The 20,681-nt window shown below is 42.9% G+C and overlaps 1 protein-coding gene and 1 long non-coding RNA gene across 4 annotated transcripts in view; one reads left to right on the top strand and one right to left on the bottom strand.

Annotated features, from left to right (window-relative positions):
* Nucleotides 1–601: 601 nt before the first annotated feature.
* Nucleotides 602–5,494, bottom strand: LOC139362301 (uncharacterized). The gene is made up of 3 exons (XR_011620901.1): nucleotides 5,264–5,494; nucleotides 5,098–5,156; nucleotides 602–722 (listed from the first exon to the last, which is right to left on the bottom strand). It is a non-coding gene; the product is annotated as an uncharacterized lncRNA (long non-coding RNA).
* Nucleotides 5,495–5,606: 112 nt separating this feature from the next.
* The window catches only part of LOC105463500 (tripartite motif containing 2), a 186,232-nt gene continuing 171,157 nt past the window's right edge, over nucleotides 5,607–20,681 (top strand). For 2 of the 3 annotated variants that reach the window (XM_011710630.2, XM_071092916.1), the window contains exon 1: nucleotides 6,294–6,488. The gene's annotated coding sequence lies outside the window, so the exon portion shown is untranslated. Of the gene's footprint in view, nucleotides 5,832–6,293; nucleotides 6,489–20,681 lie in introns of those variants that run through there. The other variant, XM_011710624.3, reaches the window with a different exon arrangement.

Genomic DNA, 20,681 nt, shown 5'->3' with positions numbered 1-20,681 from the left:
AGTGAAACCCCATCTCTACTAAAATACAAAAATTAGCTAGGCATGGTGGCATGCACCTGTAATCCTAGCTACTCCAGAGGCTGAGGCAGGAGAATTGCTTGAACCTGGGAGGCAGAGGTTGCAGTGAGCTGAGATTGCGCCACTGCACTCCAGCCTGGTTTACTGAGCGAGACTCCATCTCCAAACAAAAAAAAAGAAGAAGGCCGAACTGTAAGAAAGCTTAATTGCACGAGGTAAACAGGGTAGAGCAGGCCTTTTTGTGGGTGGGAGTGGAGAATGTCTGCCAACCCTCCATGGCTTACGGTTTGAATTTGAATGAGCCACATACAAGAGAAGGAAATAAAAAGCCTGGGGCTTGAGCAGGGCTGGAGGCCTGATAAGAGACGCCCAAACTGAAGCCAGAACCCCTGAAAAGGAACACAATGATTATGAAAAATGTACCTGCGTAAGACCATGTTACCTATCTCAGGCTTGGCTCTGGGTGAAGTACGGAGAAACGCTCAGAATTGCCCAACCATGTGCTCCAACTCACAAGTGTGTGAGCCTGAAATTTACACGTGCTACTGGACTTGAAAACTTTAAACATAAAATTTGTTTTAAAGTGGTTTCATGTGGGAAGTGTCCCGATCTTCCTAATTCACCTCCCAGGGTATTGCGCTTTAACACAGAATTCCCATAGGATAAAGCTTCCAGGTACGAGAATTCACCACAATTAAAAACCACTAAATAAACAGGAAAATAAGACATCATGAGTAAGTGTCAGCTGAGACAAAAAGCTGCTGAGTTAAACCTGCAGAGACTGAAGACTAGAGTGATTGGTATAGAATGTTAAATAAGTGTGTCCGATATTTTGTAAAAATAATATAATGGAATACAAGCATAACATGAAGCAAAACACCTAATGCTGACAGACTAACTAGAAAAAAAGCAAAAATTAGATGGCAGCTGATTTCTCAATAGCAACAGTGAAGCTGTAAGACAGCAGAATTATATTTTCAAAGTATTACTTGAAAATAACCATGAGACTGGGCGTGGTGGCTCACATCTGTAATCCCAGCACTTTAGGAGGCCAAGGCGGGTGGATTGCTTGAGGCCAGGAGTTTGAGACCAGCCTGGGCAACTTGGTGAAACCCCGTTTCTACAAAAAAATACAAAAAATTAGTCAGGCATGTGGCATGCGCCCATAGTCACAGCTACTCTGGAGGCTGAGGTGGGAGGATCACTTGAGCCCAAGAGATCGGGGCTGCAGTGAGCCATAATCAAAACATTGCATTCATTCCAGCCTGAGCAATGAGTGAGACTCTGTCTCAAAAAAAAAAAGAAAAAGAAAAAAGGAAATAACCATGAACCCCAAAATAATGTCAAGTGAAACTGTATATCAAGAACAAAACCAAAATGAAGACATTATCAAACCAAAACTGAGATAATTCAGTAACAAAACACTATGAATCTTCCTAGGGATGTACTTCAAGGAAAAGGAGAATGATCCCAGAAGGACATTCTGAGAAGCAAAAAGGAATGATGAGAAATATAGGTAAAAACTGTGGACAAATATGAGCAATGTTGCATTTATAAAATATTAATACTAGTGGGCTGGGCACTTTGGGAGGCCAAGGTGAGACAATTTCTTGAGCTCAGGAATTCGAGACTCATTTGGGTAACATAGCAAGACCTCTTCTCTATTACAAATTTTAAAAATTAGTTGGGAGTAGGGGCATGTGCCTGTGGTCCCAGCTACTCAAGAGGCTGAGGTGCAAGGATCACTTGAGCCCAGGAGGTGAAGGCTGCTGTGAGCTGTGATCTCACCACTGCACTCTAGCCTGGGCAACACAGTGAGATCCTGCCAGAAGAAGAAGAAAGACGAAGAAGAAGACAAAGGAGAAGGAGAAGAAGAAAAAGGTCTAATTGAAAGGTCAAAAATGTCCAATATAGAACTAAAATGCTGGGAAAAAAAATAGCCTACAAATTAGGATAAATACATTTGCTATAATGAACACATTCTTCCATGTGCCAGGTCCTGTGTTGAGTATTCTTCAGGTATTATCTCACTTAATCCTTCCAACCATGCTGAGTAACATGCTGTTATTACTCCCATTTTTGAAATGAGAACACACAGGAAGTAGCAGCTGAGATTTAAAGCCAGATCTATCCGCCTTTGGGGGGGTTGTTTGTTTGTTTTTTAGAGAGGGTCTCATTCTGCCACTCAGGCTGGAATGCAGTGATGCAGTCAAAGCTCATTGCAGCCTCAATCTCTTAGGCTCAAGGGATTCTCCCATCTCAGTATCTCAAGTAGCTGGAACTACGGGCACCCACCACCATACCCAGCTAATTTTTTTATTTTTGGTAGGACAGTATCTCCCTATGTTGCCCAGGATGGTCTCAACCTCCTGGTCTCAAGCAATCCCAGCCCTGCAAAGTGCTGGGATTAAAAGCGTGAGCCTCTGCACCTGGCCTCTGACTTTGAATCTACCATCTTAACCACTCTACCACGCTGCTCTCCATGGAAATGTTTGTCATGGAAAATATAGGGGTCAAGACAGGAGGATTGATTGAGGCCAGGAGTTCAAGACCAGCCTGGGCAACAGAGCAAGACCTTGTCTCTAAAATAAATAAAATATAAAATAAAATGAAATGAAATAGAAAACATTGCCAGGCACGGTGGCTCATGCCTGTAATCCTAGCATTTTGGGCGGCCAAGGCGAGAGGATTGCTTGAGCCCAGGAGTTTGAGATCAACCTGGGCAACATGGCAAGACCCTGTCTCTACAAAAAATATATTTTTTAAATTAGTCAAGCATGGTGGTACACGCCTATAGTCCCAGCTACTCAGAGAGGCTGAGGCAGAAGGATTACTTGAGCCCAGGAGATCAAGTCTTCAGTGAGCCATGTTTGTACCACTGCACTCCAACCTGGGGGGCAGAGTAAGAGAAAAAAAGAAAAAAGAAAACAAGGAAAGAAAAAGAAAAAAAAATTGGCAAATATAAAGCCAAGAATTCCCTCACATCATCATAGTCATAAGTATACACACATATAATTTCAAAAAAGACTGGAATCATAACTATCTACTGTTCTGAATTTCACTTAATATTATCAGCTAATATAATATTCTGAATATAATCGTCCTGCTCTTAATTATCCTTTAGGAAGACATTTCAATGACTGCATTCTTAGTATCTTTTAACTGCCTTCTACAATGTTCACTGTTAATTTTTGTTAAAAGTGAAGATGATCTGTTAAGAATTTTTTGTTTTCTCAAACATGAAATGTATTAGGAGATGCCTATGTATGGATGTATATTATATTGCTGGGTATACATATTTCTGTTTTAGAGATCTCCATTTGCAAATAAACATCTGGGTCACATGTTTACAAAATTTGTGCTTCAAAGCAGATTCAGGATACAGCATGTGAATTTTCAAAACAGAAATTAGGCTAGGCACAGGCTCACGTCTATAATCTTAGCACTTTGGGAGGCTGAGATGGGTGGATCACTTGAGGTCAGGAGTTCGAGACCAGCCTGGCCAACATGGTGAAACTCCGACTCTTTTAAAAATACAAAAATTAGTCGGGCTTGGTGGTGAGCACCTGTAGTCCCAGCTGCTCGAGAGGCTGAGGCAGGAGAATGGCTTGAACCTGGGAGGCAGAGGTTGCAGTGAGCCAGAATCATACCACTGCACTCCAGCCTGGGTGACAGAGTGAGACTCTATCTCAAAATAATAAATAAATAAATAAATAAATAAATAAATAAATAAATAAATAGAATTTAAAAACAGAAATTAGAGGATTTTTCTTTTTCTTTTCTATTTTCTTTTTACTTTCTTTCTTTTTTTTTTTTTTTGAGATGGAGTCTTGCTCTCACTCGCCAGGCTGGAGTGCAGTGGCGCGATCTCGTCTCACTGCAATCTCTGCCTCCCAGATTCAAGCAATTCCCCTGCCTCAGCCTCCCGAGCAGCTGGGACTACATGCGCGTATCACCACACCTGGCTAATTTTTTTTTTTTTTTTGTATTGTAGTAGCGATGGGGTTTCACCATGTTGACCAGCATGGTCTTGATCTCCTGACCTTGTGATCTGCCTGCCTCAGCCTCCCAAAGTGCTGGGATTACAGGCATGATTTTTCTTAACAAAAAGGTTTTTCTGCTTTATGAAGAAATTTTCTTGTGTGTTTTATTTTACATAAACCATTTCCCTAGAATATGGAAATATCACTTGCTTTGTGAAAATTGGATGCATGTTAAACTTTTCAGAAATGAATTTATGACTTTTTAAAAGGATGCATTTGTATGTACATATTTCAGTCTCAACCCAGAGATTAACATAATCATATTATCATAATGTGTATAGTAAAATCTCATTAATTCAAACATGCCACTGATTTTTAACTTTTAATAGCTCAAATACGGAATATATAATTGATCATAGGAGAAACCAGTATGAGGCATGTGTAATTTTTTTTTTGTACAATCTTCTTATGCCTTGGATGCAAGCTCATTAACTTGTTTCATTTTACCTTTTAGCATCTATTTGTGGTGTGATTAGTATGATGTGTCTGTAACCAAAAGTAACAAGACAGAGGTCAGGCAATGACTCACACCTGTAATTGCTGTACTGGAGGAGGCCAAAGTGGGCAGATCACTTGAGGCCAGGAGTTTGAGACCAGCCTGGCCAAAATGGTGAAACCCTATCTCTACTGAAAATACAAAAATTAGCCGGGTGTGGTGGCTCACACGTGTATTCCCAACTACTCAGGAAGCTGAGACTGGAGAATCACCTGAACGCGGAAGGCGGAGGTTGCCGTGAGCAAAGATGGTGCCCCTGCACTCCAGCCTGGGCAACAGAGTGAAGCTGTGTCTCAACAAACAAACAACAACAACAAAACCAAAACAAAAGGAACCAGGTGGCATGTGGACATTTAAATATTTCATAAATATGCCTAGTCTCATCTACACTTCCTCTTTTCTCCATAGGACCCAACCGAAATCATGAGTGAAATTTCATAACCATCATGGCCTGATGATGCAAGATTGTACTTGAAACAGTTCTTGAATTTCTGTGCATGAGATCATCTATAGCCAAGTATTATTCCCACGAAGTCTCACCTCTGTTTCACACATCTTTATGGGCTTTTCCTCACTCCTACCTGGAGCCAGCTAGTGCTCTGTCGGTGTAAAATAACTGTTTAAATAGTATCTTAAGGAAAATAAATAGAGAAAAGGAAATAAGCCGAAGAGAATGTATTCATTCTAAACCCAGGTATTAACTCACTGGTAGGGAAGGGTGAGCTACGCAGTCCCTCGCCTGTGATAGCCACTGACCCCACTCAGGCTCGCGCGGTCCCTCTTCCATTCCCCCAAATCACAGACATCTTATTCCTGACCAACCACCCTCATGAATCTCTTTGAATCTGTGATTTAAAACAGGCATTCATGGACATTCTTCTTAGAAGGCCTAGTGCTAAGTCGCAGTTGTCAAGGGAACCGCGTGTCTGGAGGGAGAACCGGCTCTCCGGAGTTTCCAGGGAAACCATCCCCCGTAGAGGCAGGTGCGGCTGGCTGGGCCTAGCAGGGAAGGGCTCTCTGGGCGGAGCCGGGGCACTAGGGGCCTGGGGTAAGGCCGCCAGGCTGCCGTGAGCTCGAGATCAGTCTCTCACACATAAATATATATATGCTATAAAATACTAATTTCGGTGGAGTACTTCACTTTGATATTCCACTTGCAAAACAGAACCACTGATTCCTTCCAGCTTGACAAGATTGAGTCGCTTTCGAGGAGCTGCCCGTGCTTTGGAAATGGTCCAAATCAACGAGGAACTGCCAAGGAGCCCCCTCAGACAGTAAGGTTCTGTTGGCCAGGGTCCTGGGGACAGACACAAGCGTTGGTGCGCGCGACTGAAACGGGAGCAGAGCAGTTGAATGAGCTTCTTACGCTTTGCATGGTGCGCAGAATAGCCCATCAATACCCAGAAACCCAGTAGAAATAGGGATGAGTGTTGCTGCGAAAGCGCCTTCTGCATTTGAAATGCAGGTTGGGTTACCTAGAAAGGCTCCTGCCTCTTGTTTTGTTTCAGAAATACTGTTGGGAAAAGGATCTGATTTCTGTTCGGAGTGAACAAAGGTTTGTGGAGAATTCCTAGGTCAGGGCTGGCATTTGCACCTTTTCCTGGTCGTTCCCTGCACAGTCATTCCAGCGGCGGCGTCGCTGGGGCTGAGGCCGGGTAACTGCGGCTGGGCATGCGGATTTAGTCCCCCGCCTGTCATCTTTGTGGCTCCTTGTGGGGGAGGGGCGGGCTGTCTGACACAGTTATTAAACTTGGCAGCTGCGCTGGCGGCACTGAGGAGCATTTTGAGTGAACTTGCAGAAAATGAGGGGCTTTCAGCTGGTCGCCTGCTTGTTACCCCTCGCTTGTCTGAAAGGCAGCTCTCAGAGCGCTTTCCCGTCCTTCTAATTACAGTGGCGGGGGCAGTGCGCGCTTCGGGACACAATTGGAAACGTGAGTATCTGCGGCCCCCGCGCTGCTGGCAGGCGGCTGGGCGCTTAAAGCTTCCAGACCGGTGGTGGGGACAGAAAGGCAGGGATAGGAGAGGCGGGCGCGCGTGCGGCTGGGCTGCGGAAGGGCCCCGAGAAGCGCGTCGCCACGCCTCGTCTGGAGGTGGTGCTCACTGGCGAGGAGGCGACAGCCGGAAGGCTGCAGACGTGGGCGTGAGTGCAGGGTTGCCAGCATCGGGCTTGGAACGGCCCTGTGCTTTGGGGATCCACACACAAAGGAAAGAACCTTGGGCCTAGGCAGCCAGGGCAGGCAGCCCCGCCCCGCCCCTGATCTTTCCGGCCCTTTTTGAAAATGGAGAGAAGGCGCGTTTTACGGTTGGCTCGAAACAACGAGATGAGGCCAGTGTTCCAGCCCGTGAGGACCTTTGTGCGCTGCGCAGTGGCGGCTGCGGCTGGTCCTGCAGGGACACGGGCGTGGCGGCGTCTCAGGGAGCAGCGCGCATCGCAGAGTCCGGGCCCGGGAGGGGGCGCGTCCGGGTTCCTTTGAGATCTCAGCGCCTTTGGGATTTCAGAGCCTTGCGGGCCTCAGGGTCTCGCCGCGCCCAGAACTCGTTTCTTCCTTCTCTTAGCACAATGTGCTTACCAGGGCAGACATGAAGTGACAAGACTTCAATTCCCTCCTTTCTCCCCAAAATATGAGTGTGAGTGGGTGTGGGGTTTTTTTCCCCCTTACTATCGATTGCTAGAAGGAATCTTGAAGTTCAACTCAGTTTTATATTTAATTCCAGACAAGGTTTTAAATTTACTGAGCTGGCATCATGCAAGGGTGTCTCTCTGGTTTACCTATTTCTTAAAGAACCTTGGCCCTTCCCTAAAGGTTCCGAGGAGCGTTTCACAGAGTCACGTGGTTTCAGAACGTCCTGTTTAATGTTTCAAGTGCATTTCTGTGTTGATTTGGCGCAGGCCCAAATATGTGATACAGAGGCAGGCTCTTCTCTTATGGGACCTGAAGTCTAACTGCTGCAGTCTCTGAGGCTCAGGTTTCTTGATGTGGTGTCTAGCCTCCACGGTCAAGGGCTGATGGCCAATGGAAGACCTCACCTTCCCCAGAGGGGCTTACCAGAGCCAGGACCCTGCGTTGGGAGTGTGAGCGATGAACCGTGAACAAGCTACTTAAACTTTCCAGGTCTCCCTTTCCTGATCCATATAATGGGTGTAACGGGGTAATATCTATCCATCAAACTAATATCTAACTCCTAGCCTAATAGATAGACTATGATTTCTGCATGTCTTCCAATTCATCTCCCACCAAGCAGCTTTTCTTTTAACCTGACATTTGAGGATTGGCTTAATGAGAGCAAGCAGAAAAGACAGAAAGACTACAAAGGGAAAAATTAAAATATAACAATCCTCAGAAAAGTAGTAATCAGTATAGCTTAGAATTTGCCTAAAAATACACTAACCAGGCCGGGCGCGGTGGCTCACGCATGTAATCCCAGCACTTTGGGAGGCCGAGGCGGGCGGATCACAAGGTCAGGAGATAGAGACCATGGTGAAACCCCGCAGCTACTAAAAATACAAAAAAATTAGCCGGGCGTGGTGGCGGGCGCCTGTAGTCCCAGCTACTCAGGAGGCTGAGGCAGGAGAATGGCGGGAACCCGGGAGGCGGAGCTTGCAGTGAGCCGAGATCGCGCCACTGCACTCCAGCCTGGGCGGCAGAGTGAGACTCCGTCTCAAAAAAAAAAAAAAAAATACACTAACCAATTGCTTGTACACATATGGTGTGCATATGGACACATATGGTTTGTTTAATTTTATTTATCAGGTCATGGCCCTGGGGAAAGATTGATGTCTGTCTGCCTCAAAAATAATGCTTGACATTTGGTGCTTAAATTTGCCCCAAATTGGCCGGGCACGGTGGCTCACGCCTGTAATCCCAGCACTTTGGGAGACCGAGGCAGGCGGATCACCTGAGGTCATGAGTTCAGTACCAGCCTGGCCAACATGGTGAAACTCCATCTCTACTAAAAATACAAAAAATAGCTGGATGTGATGGTGGGCGCCTGTAATCCCAACTACTAGGGAGGCTGAGGCAGGAGAACTGTTTGAACCCAGGAGGCAGAGGTTGCAGTGAGCCGAGATCACACCATTGCACTCCAGCCTGGACAGGACGAGACTCTGTCTCAAAAAAAAAAAAAAAAAGAAAGAAAAAAAATTTGCCCCAAATTTTGGTTTTCCATCTTGAAGTGGGGTTTCTCAGATTTTTGCACATGAGTTTCTTGCTAATAAAAACCAGATGATGATTAAGTAGAAATGTTAAAAGAAATAAATGTGATTCTGAAATATTACATATGACATATCGAAACTAGAAATAAATTCTTCTACTGAATTCTACTCTAGTAAAATAATGGTTAGGGTATTGTTCCTAATTTTGTCCACTGTACTTTAAAAAGAATATGCAGAAATTGGAGGAAAGGGGTTCAGAATGGGGAAATCAAATAATGAGGCAGAAAGAGGAGAGACTAAAAGAACCCAGGCTGTTTCAGGGAGAGAAGGTGGAGTGGCGACTTCGTTACTGTCAAATGTGTGAGGGGCTGAGAAGGATAGAGTAGGAGAAAATCAGATTTTGATTGGATATAATGAAAAACTTACAAAATGGTGAAAAAGTAAAATTAACCACCAAGAAGCATCTAAAAGAGAACAATTTATCATCTGCCTTTCATGGCCCCAGACCAGGTATTCTTTACCCTAGCTTCAGGCTGGAATCACCTGGGGACTTAAAAATGCCTCTGAGCCTGGATCCTTCCCCAGACTCCAAGATTCTGACTTAACTGGTCTAAGCCCAGGTATGGATATGTTCTAGGAGCTCCCCAGGCAAAACACTATGTAGAGAAACATTGGTCCATGCCTAAGAGGACGAAGTCTACCACTGCAGGGCCAGGCAGGGATCATAGATGTCCGAGGAGGGCCAGGACCTGCTGGGGTTCACTTGGTTTACTTGTGAGCCACGCTCAATGTCAGCCAGCTTCGCCAGATCTTCTGATTTGCCAAGGGAAGCTGGAATTTTTGGTTTTTAAATTTGTGAATATGACATCTCCAGATCTTTAGAGGTTGGCAACTAATTAAGGGTAAAACCTTTAAAAATGTTTCGTGCTTGCTAAGCAAAACACCCCAGCCAAAGCTGGTCCCCCGTCCAGATAGGCAACCACAACCAGAGTTTTGCCTTCTTTGTAGGTAACAGGTGTGAGTGGGAGCTCTCCCAGGGCCTCCTGTAGCTTCAGTTGTATGATTTGATTCTTTCTTTTAACCTGAAGACACATCTCTTGGCCTCAGTCTTTCTAAAGGCAAGTCATGTCTTCCTGGCCGAGTGTCTACCCCTCCATAGATCTCTCTGGATTGTTTGAATAAAGGAACGTTTCTAGTTCCCTAATCTTCCCCTGGCTGTAAATTAATGAGGCTGCCCCCTGGAGATTCTGAGATAGTGATAATTCTAACCATTCTTAACCACGCTTTCCACCTCCCCCACATCTGCCACTCACAGCTCTCTTGCTCCCTCCACTGGTGGAGGAGATGGGGTGAATGGGGTTCAGGAGGCCTGGGAAGTGTCCTGAAGCTGCCTTCTGGTGCTCCATCTTTTGCGGGGGGGGGGGGGGGGGGGAATATGGATTGACTGTACGTATAAGCTTATAAGCAGCACCAGTGTTGAAGTATGACTCTTACAAATGAGATTCCAAAATTCCCAGTTCACTCATCTCTTGAATTTCCCTCTAGCCTTCTCTAAGCCACACAAGCCATGGAGTATAGTATGTCTCCATGACCAAAGAGGAGCACTCTACACCTCTCTGCACAGACAAGAATATCTTGACCAGAGGTAAAACATATCCAGCCGGACTAGCACTGAGAGTTGGCTGGATTCTCCCTGCCTCTCCCCTGTGGGTTGGGGCTGTTGTACTTTGGATGGTGGGGCCAGTTGGTGAAGTAACAGGAAGGCAGATCACCTGCCTCTCTAGCATTCCCCGCCCCTGCCTGTCCACCCTGGTGTAGTGCGAAGACGAGGGTGACACCTCTCTTCCTTCCCAATCATGAGGCACTGAGAACCTTCCAGGATGGCACAGAGACCTGTGTGTGCAAGGTGGCAGAGATGTGGTGCAGAGGAGATGCGCACTTACTCCAGCGCTGATACACAGAAGGCAGCTTTGTTCAAAACAGCATTGTTCAGCAAGGTTGCGCTGTATATAAATGAAATCAGCATCCTTAAGCAGCCGCCTGTTTTCAGTTCCCACAGGCTAAGCAGGCAAAACCAGAGTGACTATGAGCAGGTGTCAGGTACCTCTCCAAAGGTCACACACACAAAAAAAAATCCCAAAGCCATGGCCGTGCTGTCTCCAGTTCTTTTGCCAGCCTCTTGGTTCTCCAAAGTCAAATATTTGACTTGTGGTCCAAAGATTTCACTATCAGTGAGAAGGGAAGGGGAGTTTGTGAAGTTAGAATGTGTAAATGGCCCAAGGAAAAGGAAAGGAAGTAAGATCCAGGTGTTTGGCTGGATTCTGGTTGTCAAACGCAGAAATATATTTCTTGGAGGAGCAGAAGCCACATCAGCCCCAATATTGAGCTGCCAAAACCATAGGCTAGGGCTGAGATGCTCTACCCTGGCATAATCTCTGTCCCTCTCTCGGTGACTGCCTGAAAAAAGTGGTTGATTCTTTTCCTGGAATCATAGATTAGCACATTCCACCACATTAGCCTTTGCCCCCAGCTAGACCAGATACCGAGGACCAGGGGATGTATAGTGGGGTGCTCTGAGGCCCATGTAACAGTCTCACAGTGCCTCACTTCGAGCCACTAAGCAGCCTCACAGCTGTGCCCCAAAATGGGCTGCACACAGGGTTCTTCCTACATGCTCCTTTCAGGCATGGGACCAACCTTGGGGATCAGTATTCCTGTCCTTCTGTCCAGGGTTAAATAACATCCACTGCTTTGCATTGGCACCTGGAATGTCAGGCTCTACCTATTTCTGGCTTGATAATGATAGGTTCCCTATAGAGAATTTTGGCTGATGAGCTTGTCAGCCAGGGTTTACACAATCAGTTTGTGTTTTTTCTTGAGGTAGTTTATCCGGTTGCTTCTCTATTCTAGAGCTTTCCTGTTGGCTCTTTCTTTCTGACAAATTTACTACTTAACAGAAGATCTACTTAAGTGTGTCCAGGGACAGAGAGAAAAGGTAAAACCCCAATCTGTTGCTTTGAACCTTGTTGTGGTGGTAGCAGAAAAATCAATGAAAGGGAAATTTCATACTGTTGGCTAAAATGCAACTATTCAATTCATCCCTGTCCTGATCAATAATTCTTGTTATATTAAATTAATAAGAATAATAGTGAAGCTCAATTATGCAGTCCTATGAACTATAATTGGTTTGTGAAAACAATTTCATTGGAAATTTTACTTAAAGTAGATTATTTTCATCATTGTATAGTGGCAAATCAAAAAGTAAATTCTCCTCCTAAGGTATAGTGATATATAATGGGCAACAAAAATGCAGGAAACTTTAAATCTGTTAAATAATTACTCTTGATCCTACTGAGAATAAAAAAAGAAAAGGAAGCATGTGACAATTTTTAAAAATTAGCTCTTGCCATCATGTTTAGAAGAAATATTTGCACAATTAAAAAAAAAACAGATAAAAGATAAAGCAAAGACAGTGTCAGGTGGAGTGCTAGACTGGCTAATCAAATGCTGGGACAAGTGGTGTAGATAGCCTGTTCTACACCAAGGCTAGAAGAGGAGAAACTGATATTCCTGGACGCAATCAGGTTATGAGTGCTGGCTCTAGGGCTTTGAGGGGTGATCTAGAACTGGAAAGGTAAGCAGAGAAGGTGGAAATACTTTTCACCTAAAGGCAAACAGCTTGAGCAGTGGCTCAAAAGGCTGCATGAGCATGGATTTGGCAACTCACTTGATATGGGGAGAAAGAAGACAGGCTTTCTTCTTGGAGACCAGTGGTTGGGGTTTGTATTTCAAAGGCGTGTGACCTTGAGCAATTTGCTTAAGATGCAGTGTCTCAGTTTTCTTATCTGTAAATGAACAACCCAGCCATTGCAGATTGTTCTAAGGATTAAAGAAAATTGATATAAAGGTGTCTGGCACTGTTCATTGCATACAGATGATTAATCTGTGATGAGTATTGTTTTCAGGACAAAGACATAAAATGGAACTCTATCTTGCTTCAATATCAGAATGAGGACTTTGAACTTGTTCTGAAGACCATGTGAAGCCACCCTATCTCGGCTCTAGGAAGTGAAAGCTTTTTTTACCATTTTATATTAAAAGTTCATAGAATTTTTACAAAATCTTTTTTTTTTTTTTTTGTAGAGACAGTATCTCACTCTGTTGTTCAGGCTAGAGTGCAGTGACATGATCATGGGTCACTGCTGTCTGGTTCTGGGCTCAAGTGATTCTCCCGCCTCAGCCTCCCAAGTAGTTGGGACCACAAGTGTGCACTACCACACCCAGCTAATTTTTTAAAATTATTTTTTGAAAAGACAGAGTCTCGCCATGTTGCTCATGCTGGTCTTGAACTCCTGGGCTCAAGTGATCCTCCAGCCTCAGTCTCCCAAGGTGCTGGGATTACAGGCATGAGCCACTACACCAGCCAAAAATTCTTATATGACCATTTGAATTTCTGCTTAGATTTTTTTTTCTTCTCTCTTGTGCTTGTAACTCAAACTTTAATACTAGAAAAGATTCATCAAAATTTGAATATACTTTTCTAAATCTGTAAGAAGACTGTCTCCCAAGATGGTTTGTCAGTAAACCATGCTGTCTATGGTCAGCATTGCATTATCTCCAGCCTTTCTGAAGAGCTAACAGTAGCTCTGAGTTTAATAATGTAATAAGCTATGCCTACTAGTTGATGCTACAAGAAATAAACTTTGAAAAAATTCAGTACTTGAAAATATTTATCAAATACATAGGATCATCTATTTCCATTTCCATTAGTATATTATTCTTGAACATTTTCCCACAACCCATTATTTTTAGCTATCTTAAGTAAGAGTTACAACTTTACTATGCTTTTTGGTTTGGTGATGAGTAATGTTTCCATTGTTACATCTCTATTTTACAACTTCCCAAAACTCTTTAGTGCAATTTTTAGAATATGAGTCAGTTACAATCTTTACACTGCAGTTTCGAACCATCTTTTTATGACCTTCTAAGTGAAATATTTCTCTGAAAATTTCCCCTGCTTTCCCTCTCCTCTTTCCTTAATTCCCTTGAGTTAGTCTTTGTTAAGCACTGTAATTGAGTAGAGTAAGCTGTGTTATCTAACACTTTTCTACTGCTTTTACAAGCACAAAGATGAATCAGAAAAAAAGCTACAACAAAGCTTCAAGGTTCTAGAAATCAGCGCTTTTGAGACAGGCTAGCAAAAATCACCAATCTCATTAGCTTCTCCAAAGGAAACAAATAAGTCTTGTGAGCTACTACTGGGATTTTTAGAGTTTTCTAGCCCTCATTTTAAAGAGATTGGGTCTCACTATGTTGTCCAGGCTGATCTTGAACTCCTGGCCTCAAGGCATCCTCCCACTTCAGCCTCCCAAAGTGCTGGGATTATAGGCGTGAGCCACCATGCTGGTCATCTAAGCTTCAAGGGATGTTTTTTTGTTTGTTTGTTTGTTTGTTTTGAGACAAGGTCCCACCTTGTTGCCCAGGCTGGAGTACAGTAGTGTGATCATGGCTCACAGCAGCCTCAACCTCTCAGGCTCAAGCGATCCTTCTATCTCAGCCTCCCAAGTAGCTGGAACTACAGGCATGCACCACCACACCTGGGTAATTTTTAAAATTTATTTTTATTTTTTTGTAGAGACAAGGGTCTCTGTATGTTGCCGGGGGCTGATCTCAAACTCCTGGGCCCAAGTGATCTGATCCTCCTGCTTTAGCCTCCCAAAGTGCTGCAGTTACAGGCGTAAGTCACCATGCCTGGCCAGGCTTCATTTTTAAAAAGGGGAGGGGAGGGTTGGGAGCTAGCTCTCTGGCTCACAAACAATAATGACTTCAATTTCTGTTCTTTCAATTGCATTTTTATGTTTCCCTGGGAGGAAGAGGAAGACTAGGCATGCTCATCTTGCCAATGTGATTAACTCTTCATTGGCCAGCCTTTCGGACATCCATTTACTGCTCATTTTCTAGTATTCTGAGGAACAAAGATTTTGTTGTACTTTAAACTAAAATAGCTCATTTGTTCTAAAAACGCAATACTAAATTTTGAGATGGAGACTGTATGTATACAGAAACACTTTGCAAGCAAATGTTTATAACCAGCCCCTACTGCTTTTACAAGCACAGAGATGAATCAAAGATACACCAAAGCTTTGTGCTAGAAAGAACCTCCATGAATTGAACATACGTGCTGTATGGTAGGCATCATTCTTGTCACTGTTTGTGCATGATCCCATTCAGCCTTAACAGGAATCCTGTGAAAAGGTATTATCGTCCTCATTTTAGAGATGAGAAAACTGAAGCTTAGAGAGATTGAATACGTTCTGCAAAGTCGCTAGCTATTAAGAAGCAGGTGTAGGAGTTGGAGTCATATCTGTCTGACTTTAAAGCCATTGCTCTTCCTGATATACTCTGCGTACGACATGATGCACAGCAAAATCCTTGGGAATATTCTGCTCCCCTTGGAGTTCCCTGCTTAGTGAGTGGTTCGTGCTCAAAGAACTCTCACAGACAACGCTAGTACACTTATTAGTTTTCTTTGTGTCATTTGGTTCTCACAGGCCAACGGCTACAAGGCAGGGCCAACAAATTTCCTAGATGACTGAATATTGGGCAGTATTCCAAGGTGGTCAATTATGTCTAAGACTACACAAAAGCATTAGTAAGGATGGCTCCATGGATCAAGAGCAAATCAATGTACAATTGTCCTCTGAGGCTAACTTATTAGGGAACAAAAAGTTGCAATAGTTCACTGGAAACTTCCATTCACTAGAAAAAAATGAGTGCTTAAGCAAATTTGGCCAGACTCTGATTATGATTAAGCATAAACCTCCTAAATGAAATTCATGTGTATATTTTCTCTGTGTGGGACCAACTTGGCCAGCTTACTTTAAGGAAAAGCTATTTGTTGTCTGCATTCTTGCCAAATTTCTAAACTTTCAAGGGTAAGGACTGTAGTTTTAACTCTTTATTCTGACACTTAGTCATTTAGCTTACTGCTTGGCATATAGTACATCTTCAAGAAATAGTTGTTTGAATGGAGTGTATCAGGATTCTCCAGAAAAAAAGAACTGATGGGTGATATATACATATAGATATATAGATAATATAGATATAGATGATATGGATATTGATATATACAGAGATTTATTATAAGGAATTGGTTCATAGGATTATGGAGATGGACAAGTCCAATCTGTAGGATGGGCCAGCATGCTAAAGACCCAAGAAAAACCAAGGTTCCAATTCCAAGGCCTTCAGTCAGGAAGCACTGATGCTCCAGCTGAAGTCCACAGACCATCTGCTGGAAAGTTCTCTCTTACACAGGAAAGCATTCATCCTTTTGTTCTAGTGGCACCTTCGCTAGTTAAATAAGACCCACCCACATTATGGAGGGCAATCTGCTTTACTGATAAAAATGCTAATCTCAGGCAAAAAGACCCCCATAGAAATACCCAGAATAATGTTTGACCAAGTATCTGGGCACCGCATGGCTCAGGAACATAGACACATAAAATTAGCCATTACAATGAATGAGTAAATGAGAAACAGTAGTTTCTGAACTGTGGCAGAGCAAGTGGACTTCAGGCATTGGCCTCTGTTGTAGCCTTGAGTTACACCACACCTCAGTAATAGGAAGAGCTCTTCTTTCCAGTGAGGCAGCACCAACAGACTATAGGGCTTGAACCCAAGATGCCACCTGAGGGGAATTTTCGTGTGGCCACTTGTGCCCAAGTGATCAGTTAACACTGAGTTATGTGAATTAAAGAAACAGGTTGGGACATGTACCATACTCTCCAGAACTGAGGGTGAAAAGGGTGTCTTTCTAAGAGGTAAGAGATTTTTTGGAAGTGGAAGCCTATCAGGTAAGACCCTAGTTTTTCTAAGAATATTTGGGAAAAAAATAATCTTTACCTGAGTGTATGTAGCCACATTTGACTACTTTGTGTAGTTGATTTAATGAAACTCAGTGGTTACTGTAAATATCTGAAACTTGTAGATTATTGCTTCTCTAAAATTATAATGGGGTCTGTTTCTAGATTTACATCAGTTTTTTTTTCTTTGAGACAGGGTCTTGCTCTGTTGCTCAGGCTGGAGTGCAGGTGTGCAATCTTGGCCCACTACAACCTCCACCCCCTGGGCTCAAGCAGTCCTCCCATCTCAGCCTCCTGAGTAGCTGGAACGACTACATGCCTGGCTAATTTATTATTACTACTTTTTTGTAGAGATGAGGTCTCACTATATTGTCCAGGCTGCTCTCAGACTCCTGGCCTCAAGCTATCTTCCTACCTCAGCCTCCCAAAGTGCTGGGATTATAGGCATGAATCACTGCACCTAACCTAGATTTACATCTTTTTTTTTTTTTTTCTGAGGCAGAGTCTTGCTCTGTCGCTCAGGCTGGAATGCAATAGCATGATCTCGGCTCACTGCAATCTCTGCCTCCCAGGTTCAAGCAATTCTCCTGCCTCAGCCTCCAGAGTAGCTGGGAGTACAGGCGCATGCCACCATGCCCGGCTAATTTTTGTATTTTTAGTAGAGACGGGGTTTCACCAGGTTGGCCAGGCTGGTCTCAAACTCCTGACCTCAGGTGATCTGCCCACCTCGGTCTCCCAAAGTGTTGGGATAACAGGCGTGAGCCATCGTGCCCAGCCGATTTACATCTTAAAACGTGCTGCAAACTAAAGAAGCCTAGGAAACATATCCCTGCTTTGTGATTTCAGCTGTATTTTTGTTATTCACATACAAATCCATTTTAGACTGTACCTTTTAAGACAATGTTGTGGGAAAACAAAAAAAAAAATGTTATTAACAGTATTAGCATTTTGCTCACTTGACTTGGGATTGCACAAATTTCTTACTGTGGCAAGTATTTTTTTTACCTAATTTAGTTTATCTGTACAACTAAGCTAACTTCTCCCTGAAAAGAAGCAGTTCTCATATTCTAACATTGTTTTAATAACTTTTTACTTATATAAACACATGCACTTAATTGTTTTGTTTTGTTATGCGATAGGGTCTCCCTCTGTCTCCCAGGCTGAAGTACAGTTGTGCGATCATAGCTCACTGTAACCTTTAACTCCTGGCCTCAAGCAATCCTCCCAACTCAGTCTCCCAAAGTGCTGGGATTACATTTACAGGCATATGCCACCGTGCCCGGCTCACATGAACTTAATTTTTAAAAATAAGATGGTACTTTTTAAAGCTTATATCCAAATACAGCAGTCTCTTTTCTCCTTATTAAAAGAGTCTTCCTCCCTAAAGACAACCCCTTTCAACATTCTTAGCCATTCTTCTAGTTGCTTCCATGTTTCTAAGAATTGTCTTCTTTCTGCTATTTCTCTTACATTTTTCCTTCTTTTATTCAAATAAGTAATATATTTACATAGTTCAACATTCAAGTAGAAAAAGATAAAAACAATCAAAGTCTCTTTCCTACCCTGGTCCCCAGCCTCCCGAATTTTCTCTTGGCAAGCAACCAGTATTACCAGCCTTTCGTATATCCTTCCTGAAATGTTTGCGGATATACACATACTACTGATGATTGATCAATTTTTGGCATTATCTGTTGACTCTCAGTTATAGTAGATGAGAACTTAGCTTTCTCTTCTGCACTCTACTTTCTGTCTTTCCTTTCCCATAACTTAATTATAGTACAAGTCTTGATTACATCTGTATTTGTATTACCAGGACCATGTAAATATTGTCACTGCTGAGTCAAGGAGTTTACAATAGTTGTGTTTCCTTTTACAGGCTGGATTTTGTTTTGTTTTGTTTTATCCAGAGCTAATTATTACTTCATTTTTTTTCTGCTAGATTTTCTATGGGCTTATTGTTAGTTTTCTTCAAATGCTCCAACAGATATGTCACATGATTATTAAAGTTTTTTGTTTCATTCAAAATGTTCCCAACACTTTATGGGTTCTACTTCTCCACTCCCTCTGAGATTTTCCTCTCTTAGTTCTCAGTCCCACCCCAGTTTGGACTGGTTTTATTTCCACCCCAAGATGCTATTGTTTGGGGCTTGCTTTTGTAATTCTTCTATATTAGATTCTCTTTTCCTAGAACCCCATATATTTTCCTTTCTTGGTTTAATTCTGTTTTTCTGAAATAAATCCTCCAGTAGTTTCTTCAGAAAGGATACATGGAAGGTAATTTTTGAGCCCCTTGCTTTTTAATTTTTAAATTTTTACTTATTTATTTTGAGGCAGGGTCTCACTCTGTTGCCCAGGCTGGAGTGTAGTGGCATGATCATGGCTCACTGCAGCCTTGACCTCCTGGACTCCAGTGATCCTCCCGCCTCAGCCTCCCAAATAACTGGGACTACAAACACATGCCACCACGCCTGGCTATTTTTGTTTGTTTGTTTACAGAGATGGAGTCTTGCCATGTTGCCCAGGCTGGTCTCGAACTTCCAGGCTCAAGCCATCCTCCCATCTAAGCCTCTCAAAATGTCAAAATGTATTTATTCTACCCTGACGCTTCATAGTTTGGCTAGATATAGAATCCTCAGGTAAAAAATTGTTTTTCTTTGGAATTTTGTAGGTGATTCCATGATTCTGTACCACTCGCCACTATGCCCTGTATTCCTTCTAGTCTCTGCCATTGCTGCTGGGTTCTCCACAGCCATCCTCACTCTCCTTTTCCTTCCTTGTAAACTGTTTTTTCTCACTGTGTATTCTCATATTTCATGGTGACTTGCCATGATTTCTATTAATTATTTTGATCAGTTGGCTCTTTTAAATATGGAAATGTATGCCTCTCATTTATGGGAAGATGTCTTCTATTTTTATCTTTGCTAATCTCCCTTTTATTTTCTCTGTTCTCTCTTCTGGAACTCCAGTTGGCTTGAAACTGCACCACTTAGATTGATCCTCTAATTTTCTTATCTTTAATGCCATTGAAATCTTCTCTTTTCTAACTTTTAATTTCCAAGGGTTCACTCCTTGTTCTTTAAAAAAAAAAAAAAAAATCCTGTTCTTATTTCATGGATGCAATATCTTTTTTTGCTCTGAACATATTAAATATAGTGAATTTTTAAAAACTTTTCTTCTACCCCTTGTATTGTATCCTCTGAGTTCCTTTTTTCTGTTTGTTTTTGTTTATTTGTTTCAGACTTTTTGTTTTCACAAATGTCTAGTGATCTCTGACTATCGATTTGTATTTAAGAGTGAGGTTCTATAACACTTGATTGGAGTCTTTGTGTGATTGATGGGTTTGGTAACCTTTGTAGGGTGATCTGGCAGTAATCTAGGTTTTTCTTTGGGTGACCCCAAAAGGCAGTGCTGGAAGGATTTTTCCCTTCCTTCCTTCCTTCCTTCTTTCCTTCCTTCCTTCCTTTCTTCCTTCCTTCCTTCCATCTTTCTTTCTCTCTCTCCTTTCTTTCTTTCTCTCTTTCTCTCTCTCTCTCTCTTTCTTTCTTTCTTACTTTTCTTTCTCTCTCTCTCTCTTTTTCTTTTTTTTTTGGAGGTGAGGCCTCACTCTGTCACCCAGGCTGGAGTGCAGTGGCACAATCATAGCTCATTGCAACCTCAACCTCAGCCTGGGCTCATGTGATGCTCCTGCCTCTGCCCCACTGTAGGTGGGACTACAGAGGCTTATGCCACCACGCCCAGATGTATTTTTCTTTAATGGGACCATTCAGTTTCTTCTAAGACTAAGAAACCTCCTAAGAATACTTTCGTTTGGGGTAGATAAAAGTGACTTCCACATTCTAGGGGCATGAAATGGAACAGAATCTGGAACGCCTACATTCAGTATACAGACTTCACTTTAATCTCCAGCTTTCAGTTTGGTATGCTTCCACCTCCCAGGGGTCTGTCTGGAGACCTCCGATTAAATTTCTCCTCTTGAGTACACGCTGTTAATTTTTCAGCATTTTACTTAACCACAGGGCTGGCAGGGTGTGTGTGGTAAAATTAGCCATATAGTGGTCTCAAGAGTATGAACCCTACAGCCAGAATGTTTGAGTTTAAATCCTGGC

The sequence above is a fragment of the Macaca nemestrina genome, chromosome 3, assembly GCF_043159975.1.
Source record: "Macaca nemestrina isolate mMacNem1 chromosome 3, mMacNem.hap1, whole genome shotgun sequence".
NCBI lineage: Eukaryota > Metazoa > Chordata > Mammalia > Primates > Cercopithecidae > Macaca > Macaca nemestrina.
This window is presented reverse-complemented; position numbering and strand designations above follow the sequence as displayed.